The sequence below is a fragment of the Poecilia formosa genome, unplaced genomic scaffold (genome assembly GCF_000485575.1).
Source record: "Poecilia formosa unplaced genomic scaffold, Poecilia_formosa-5.1.2 Scaffold172, whole genome shotgun sequence".
Lineage (NCBI taxonomy): Eukaryota > Metazoa > Chordata > Actinopteri > Cyprinodontiformes > Poeciliidae > Poecilia > Poecilia formosa.
In genome coordinates this window covers 126,855-133,259 of record NW_006800111.1, presented here as the reverse complement: position 1 = coordinate 133,259, position 6,405 = coordinate 126,855, and the positions used below count along the sequence as shown (strand labels likewise).

Sequence of the window (6,405 nt, the reverse complement as noted above, 5' to 3'; positions counted from 1 at the left end):
TAGATTAAGACTGGAATTTTGTTTCCACAGAGCCACCGGGGATTTAAGTGGGGTTTTAATAATGTATTGTGCACCGTTTCAAATCAAGGAGAACTAAATTTTAACAAACTGCTGATGTGAATATTTATTATTTTTATTTAGTTTTCATTGACCTGATTATGTAAAAGTGTATTATTAAATTATTGTAAATAAATGTTTTGGTAAAAATCAAAAAAAAAAAATCTTCTTCTTCTTCTTCTTCTTCTTCTTCTTCTTCTTCCATTAGGAAACCTAAAGGAGACTTTTAAATTACATGAAGGCAATTCTCCTTCAGATCAACAACTTGCCGTTCAGCCCCCTTTGAAAGTCAGCATAATTAATTTGAGCAAACTGCAGTTCAGACTGATCCGTTACCTAAACAATCTCTGTCCCGCTCTCGCGGCCCTGCTATCTTCTTTGTTTTCTCATGTCTCAGGTTGTCTGAAGCCAGTGGGCCAACTCAGTGAGACACTGGCAGACTGAACAGTCAGTGATTAGTTTCATAATTAAATGGTCCTCTTTGAAAAATGCCAACGAGACCCCTTGTGGTGAGTTGTATCAAAACATAAACATGGGACCAAACACTGAATAAGGATTCATAATGTTGGTTTTGATTAACTTTTTTTTTTAATAAGTTGCCCAGCCCTGCACAGCAGGAGATAGTGTACACTAACTGGAATGAATCCCTAGAGCTGAAATGCTTGCTTGATCCTTCGTTGGCTTCTCAAGCGTAAACACTGCCAGGTAGGCTCCTGCTGGCCAAATTGAATCGAACACTTGAGAGCTGGTGAACATAATTAAAACCTCCGTGTGAGTGCTCTGAGTTGCTCCAAACATGGGAGATGACTCATTAGTCGAATTTGAGTTTTTCGAAACTGCCAAAAAAAAACAAAAAAAAAAAAACTGAGTTTCTAGTCCTTTAAAACCAAACTTTTTGCTCATGTAGGACTAGCTGAAGATGAATAGTTATCTGTTTTTCGATTGGTTCATTTGGCAGACAGCAGTCTCCTTCTATGCATTTGTTCTAATTTCAAATCATTTCAAGCTCAGGAGTCCAAATTTAAAGACAAAGAAAGCAGAACTGGTTTTTCAGACTTTGATTTCAATGTGGCAGGGGCCATTATGGGATTCTCAAGGCATGATGACATTTAGTAAAAATAGCAAAATTTCACTGTTTTTACATAAAAACGTAAATGTAAACGTAACCTGATCAAATTTCTTAAAAGCAGATGCATGAGACAGAAGCGATTAGTGCAGTTTTCACATCATAACTTTTCCACATCTTGATAAAACTTTATACATGTAAATGGTTCATGCAAAACTATTACACTGCAGCAAATTGTTATTTAACAATTCACACACAAAAGGTTCTTCCTGTTTCCAGAATGACATTAATTGCCTGGAACACAATGGGTGAAGTCATATTAGCTGGCCTAATCCTTGATTTTGCTTAACATTTGAAAATATTGACATGATAACTTCCTCCTAATTCTGCCTCTTAGATATTAAATTTCTTGTATTTAACTCTGCCAATATATGGATTTAAAAAGGTTGTGACACCTTCTGAAAATGTCAAACACTGTTCTGCAGGGCTATCTGGGCTCTGCAAGAAGGTAAAAGTGATTTAAAGATTAGGGGACACGCACACGCACACGCGCACGCGTGCACACAAAAACACACACACACTTGGAATTACACTCTCCAACAAACACACTCTGGAGATAGCCAGAGTTCGAACATGCTGAACCGACTCGCTACCTGTGGATAGCTAAACCCTCACGGTTCATTCGAATCAAATCAGTCAACGTTGCTGCTGGCTACAAACACACAGATAGCAGCTTCACCCATTTCAGTGAACTCATGAATAGTCGAGGTGCATGTTGAAACCTTAGCAAGATTCATGAGCTCTAGAGATAACCTGGAAGACTTTTCTGTTTCTGTTTCAGGAATCAGCACGACTCTTATTCGAACAACAATGGCAGATTATTACACCAGCAGAACAACAGAATGAATCAAAATTCTCAATTGAAACAATTTTTCTCGTGGCTTTCCACAACCATATTTATATTTTAGTGCTTGTTTTACACTGGATAACCTTGGTATCCTTGGTGTTCTTTTATTTTGTTTCATTTTCTTACCTAGTGTCAGGAAATCCCGATCTGCTGTCCTCATTTTAAAGTCTAGGTGCCTTATCAAAGGAAGCGCAGTGTGTGCTGATGAATAAACTTTATTTGCCTCCAACCGAGGGAGCAAATGTACATCTAGGGGCAAGTTTGATTCCCTGCGGTGAATGTGCATCCATTAAATGTCGGCATGGACTGAAAATTAAGTAGACTGTTTACTGAGAAAATGAAGCACAGGGGTTAGAATACGAGCGGCAGCAAGCCGTTTCAATTTGAGTTTAAATTATTGAAATGATGGTGAGCATTAGCCCTCAGTCACGAGCCCTCTTACAGATTCTGACTTATCATAACCAGAGTGCAAAGGAGGAAAGACTATTGGGAAATTATACCAAATAAAAAATACAATTTCAAATAAATTTGCCACTGGAATCTTATGAGCCCAGCATGAATCATTAAGAAGTTCATGAGAGATTTGTTGAAAGTTCTGGCGGTAAGGTGAAGCAACTATTTAGCTCATCTACCAAACAGTGAGTCAAACTCTGAACAAATAACTCATTGGTGCATTGAAATAAAATAACTTAATTACCGTTTGCACAATAAGGTATATGGTTCATACTTTCCAAAATTGTTTGTTGTTTAAAAAAGCAACATTTAATACATCTGTCATTACACTTAAGTTAAACACATGCACATATCATAATAACCTTATACTGCCTAAACAGTATTGACTGGTCCCCCTGTGTTCCTCTGCTGAACAATGCATCTAGACCCAGGCATCCTTATGATGCAAAAAGAAATCTTTTTGTTCTTTTGCTGGCCTATGGTGGATATTACTTGCGTTGCGACTTTGCTTTTGCTGTGCAGACCCATTTGCAACAAACTGTGATGCATTTTGTATCGTGATTCCCTTAAATCCGAACCAGTTTTACCTTCTTTTGTACTTTGAGACACTATATGTTCCACTTGAACTAATAAGCTTTGCTTGATGTCTGTACTACTGCATTATTGTTCCATTCTTAGACCACTTAGCATAGATGCTAAAACTTAAAGGCCAGAAATGACTCACAAGATCTTCAGTTTTGATTTGATCTCATGCATTCATCATAATTTAGACCTTGTTGAACTTCCTTAGACTGTCTTACCTTCCCATTTATCTTGTTTCTCACGCAAAAACTTTGAGACAGAAAGTATTTGACTACCCTTCATATTACTCAAGGGATGGACATTAATGGGAATAAATTGTTGTTGTTTCCTGCATAACAGCTTTAAAACTGATGATTCTGCTTTGTCAGTAGTTGTCCGTGCAGATCCTTCTCCATAGTCCATTAACTTCTGCAGATTTTTAAAGGTTATCCTATCCTCTGTGAAAACCCAATAACAACAACAACAACAACGACAACAACAACAAGAAGCCTTAGCAGGGGATGGAGGAAAAAATATAGTTCTTCCTGGAACAAGTCAATGTGCACAGTCATTCTTAACCTGAAGAGCACAACTCATCAAAGTCTTACAGAGAAAACATGAATCATAATTTTTTTCTTCTTAAAGCAACTCTCTGGTAAATTGCTTAAAACAGCCAGAGTCCAGGAGCAGATGTCAGTATATTTGGACCTTTATCAAAAATACTGAAATCTGAAGTTTCTATTGTGTAGTCAAAAGACTGGATACTTAAATAGCTGGAAATGGTAATTTGAAGATTTTTTTCTGAGAAAAATAAATATTATTGACTTCGTCCAATGACTGCTGGACAGAGGCAGTGGCCGCTTTGACCCTACAAAGACAAGTTGGTACAAATAATGGATGAATAATATGGATAAATGAATAAAGACAAGATGCTAATAATTCTGGACAAGGATCCTGTAGTTTTTAAAGTAATGCTTGTGTTGGACATATTCATGTTACTAAGGAAAATTGCAACAGAAAACAAACGTGTTTCAAACATTTCAGCAATTTAATTTAGTGACATGAAGCCACCCAGTTAGCATAAGGATATGAAAATCATGGGTGCACTGAATATGCAGATGAATCCTTTGTTATAGGATGCATGTCAGTAGTCACTCAACAAGAGTTGTGCCATGCAGTGCAATGAGTTTTATTATTTTGCCTTCTAATTTGTTAGTAATGTAAGTTATTTGCTCAACTATACAATCCAGTATTCTATTAATGGCTAGTTATTTTCAGATAACACTTATGTAACGATTCACAGAGGAATAGGATATTGGACAGCTAAAAAACAAATCCATTGTTCTCCATTACAGTAGAGACACTGTATGAAGGCACCACAGCTCATGCTGATAACAACACTGTTCAGCAAGTCGAAGCTTTACAAATACTGGAGCTTGGAAAATGGTTGCAAAAGCCCAAGAGGTGCATCTCTATATTTAGTTTTAGAGGTGTATTATTGCTGACAGAAGGCTGGTTGTTCATACAAATTGTGGTGATCCTGGGTGCTCGGGTGGTTTTCCTGCTGCTTCTCGCTCCTTCCACCAGGGGCCGCCTGGTGGATGATCTCTGGTGGGCGTGACCAGGGACGCTGGGATCCTCACACCTGTCGGAGATTTTCTCATCTCCGAAGAGGTTTAAGAGTGGAATCAACCAACACATCGATGCCAGATTGTTAACCAGTAATGGTACTGTAGGCCACCACTAGAGCAGTTTGTGATTCCTCTGAGAACCCTCCAGTGACACCTGTTGTGTTTACTCGTTTCCAGACAACCTCCTCGAGACGTCCTGGGTCACCCCCCGAGGCTTTGAGTTCCTGGCTGCACCTGATCCTCTTACCCCTCGCCGGTTGGTCCGCAGCAGATTGCCCCACCCGAAACGACCCAGGAAATACCAGTATCCACCCCCGCTTACCTACCGCCTGACTGTAAGATCGGTCCCGCTCATTCAGAACCCGGACATCCACAGACCTTTACTCATCACTCATCCTCTCTTCCAGCCCGTTCCTGCTGCCCAGTTCCTTGAACCCTGCTGAAGCTTTGTTGTTTTGTTTTTTCATTAAACATCTTTTACTGATACTTGTTTCTTTTGTTTCTGCATGTGGGTCAAAAAGTTACCTCCCATTATGACACAAATTACTGGAATGTCTTTAAAAAAAATATATATATATATATACACACAGCTATAGCTATTTATTGCTGCACTTTTTTTTTTTTTTTTGGACAATCCCACAATAATAATTAGCGTCACTTTGACTGAAATATTACACCAAAGGATTTTTTTTTTTAATCAATGCATTTTATATGTTGCAACAAAAATGTATTCAGAATACTCCCATCTTTTATTTATTTATTTATTTTCATCTTCATGCTCCTTCGCTGTAAGACACAGCTATGCTACATTAAAGGTGACCTGCAGCACTGACCTCAGTGGGTTATGCGAAGGCCAGCACAGCCAGCGTTCACATTAAGTAGCGACGCGCGCTGCTTCCTCAATGATCTCAGCAGCGATCGCATCATGGCCTCAGCAGCCACTGTAGGCTCCTGAGGGGAAATGCATCAGAGCTCAACAACTCTATGAAAAGCCAGTTGCATTTCTCAGCGTTGCCTCCGTCTCACAGGCAGTTAGCCTCATTATGTATGACAACAGATCTAGAACGAAGGATCATAAACCTTATTAAGGCTGCAGCCAAAGTCCAAGTAGGAGGCTTGTTTCTAAAATATACCGATATAAACTTGCATTGTGTGAAACTTGAAAGGATTCAGTGCTTGGGATTTCATCTGTTCAGCATTTGCTAGTGCAAAGATTCTTCAAAGAATACTTGAAACAGACAAGTTTCTTTTTCTGGCGACGCATAGAAACAGAATTAAAATATAATCTCTGAATTATTGTCAATAGAAAGTTGAGAAGTGGTACAGCATTCTTCTCACATTGCAAGGTGTGTTTCCCGGATAGACGCCTTTTTGTTCGGCTTGGCTGGCTGCAGCAGTCAAGATCGGGATGTGATTTCCTGGCTGTTCAACATGCACTGACGCGCCCGGGCTTCAATCTTTACTTGCCAGGTTGGCCGTGGCTACCAAAGTGTGTGAGCTACCAAAGTCGGTGCAGTTAAGCAGAAACAAAACTCAGTGCAGTGAAGCACTGATCAATCCAGCAAAGGCAGGAAACAACAGTAACTGGCAATCGTTATGCCTGCTAGGATTTGGATAAATTGCTTGATATCTTGACTGAGGGGAAGTAAGGCTTAATTAGTGGATGAATAAAAATGTCTCTTTCTTTTTTCTTACTTAGAAAATGAAGACAGTTTCATTGCTGACATGGG

The 6,405-nt window shown here is 39.1% G+C and overlaps 1 long non-coding RNA gene across 1 annotated transcript in view; it reads left to right on the top strand.

The window, feature by feature from the left end:
* Window positions 1-4,954, top strand: part of LOC107837760 (uncharacterized) — an 18,815-nt gene extending 13,861 nt beyond the window's left edge. Inside the window, exon 3 of the long non-coding RNA XR_001663802.1 lies at window positions 4,944-4,954. This is a non-coding gene — a long non-coding RNA (uncharacterized LOC107837760). The remainder of the gene's footprint in view (window positions 1-4,943) is intronic.
* Window positions 4,955-6,405: the final 1,451 nt, after the last annotated feature.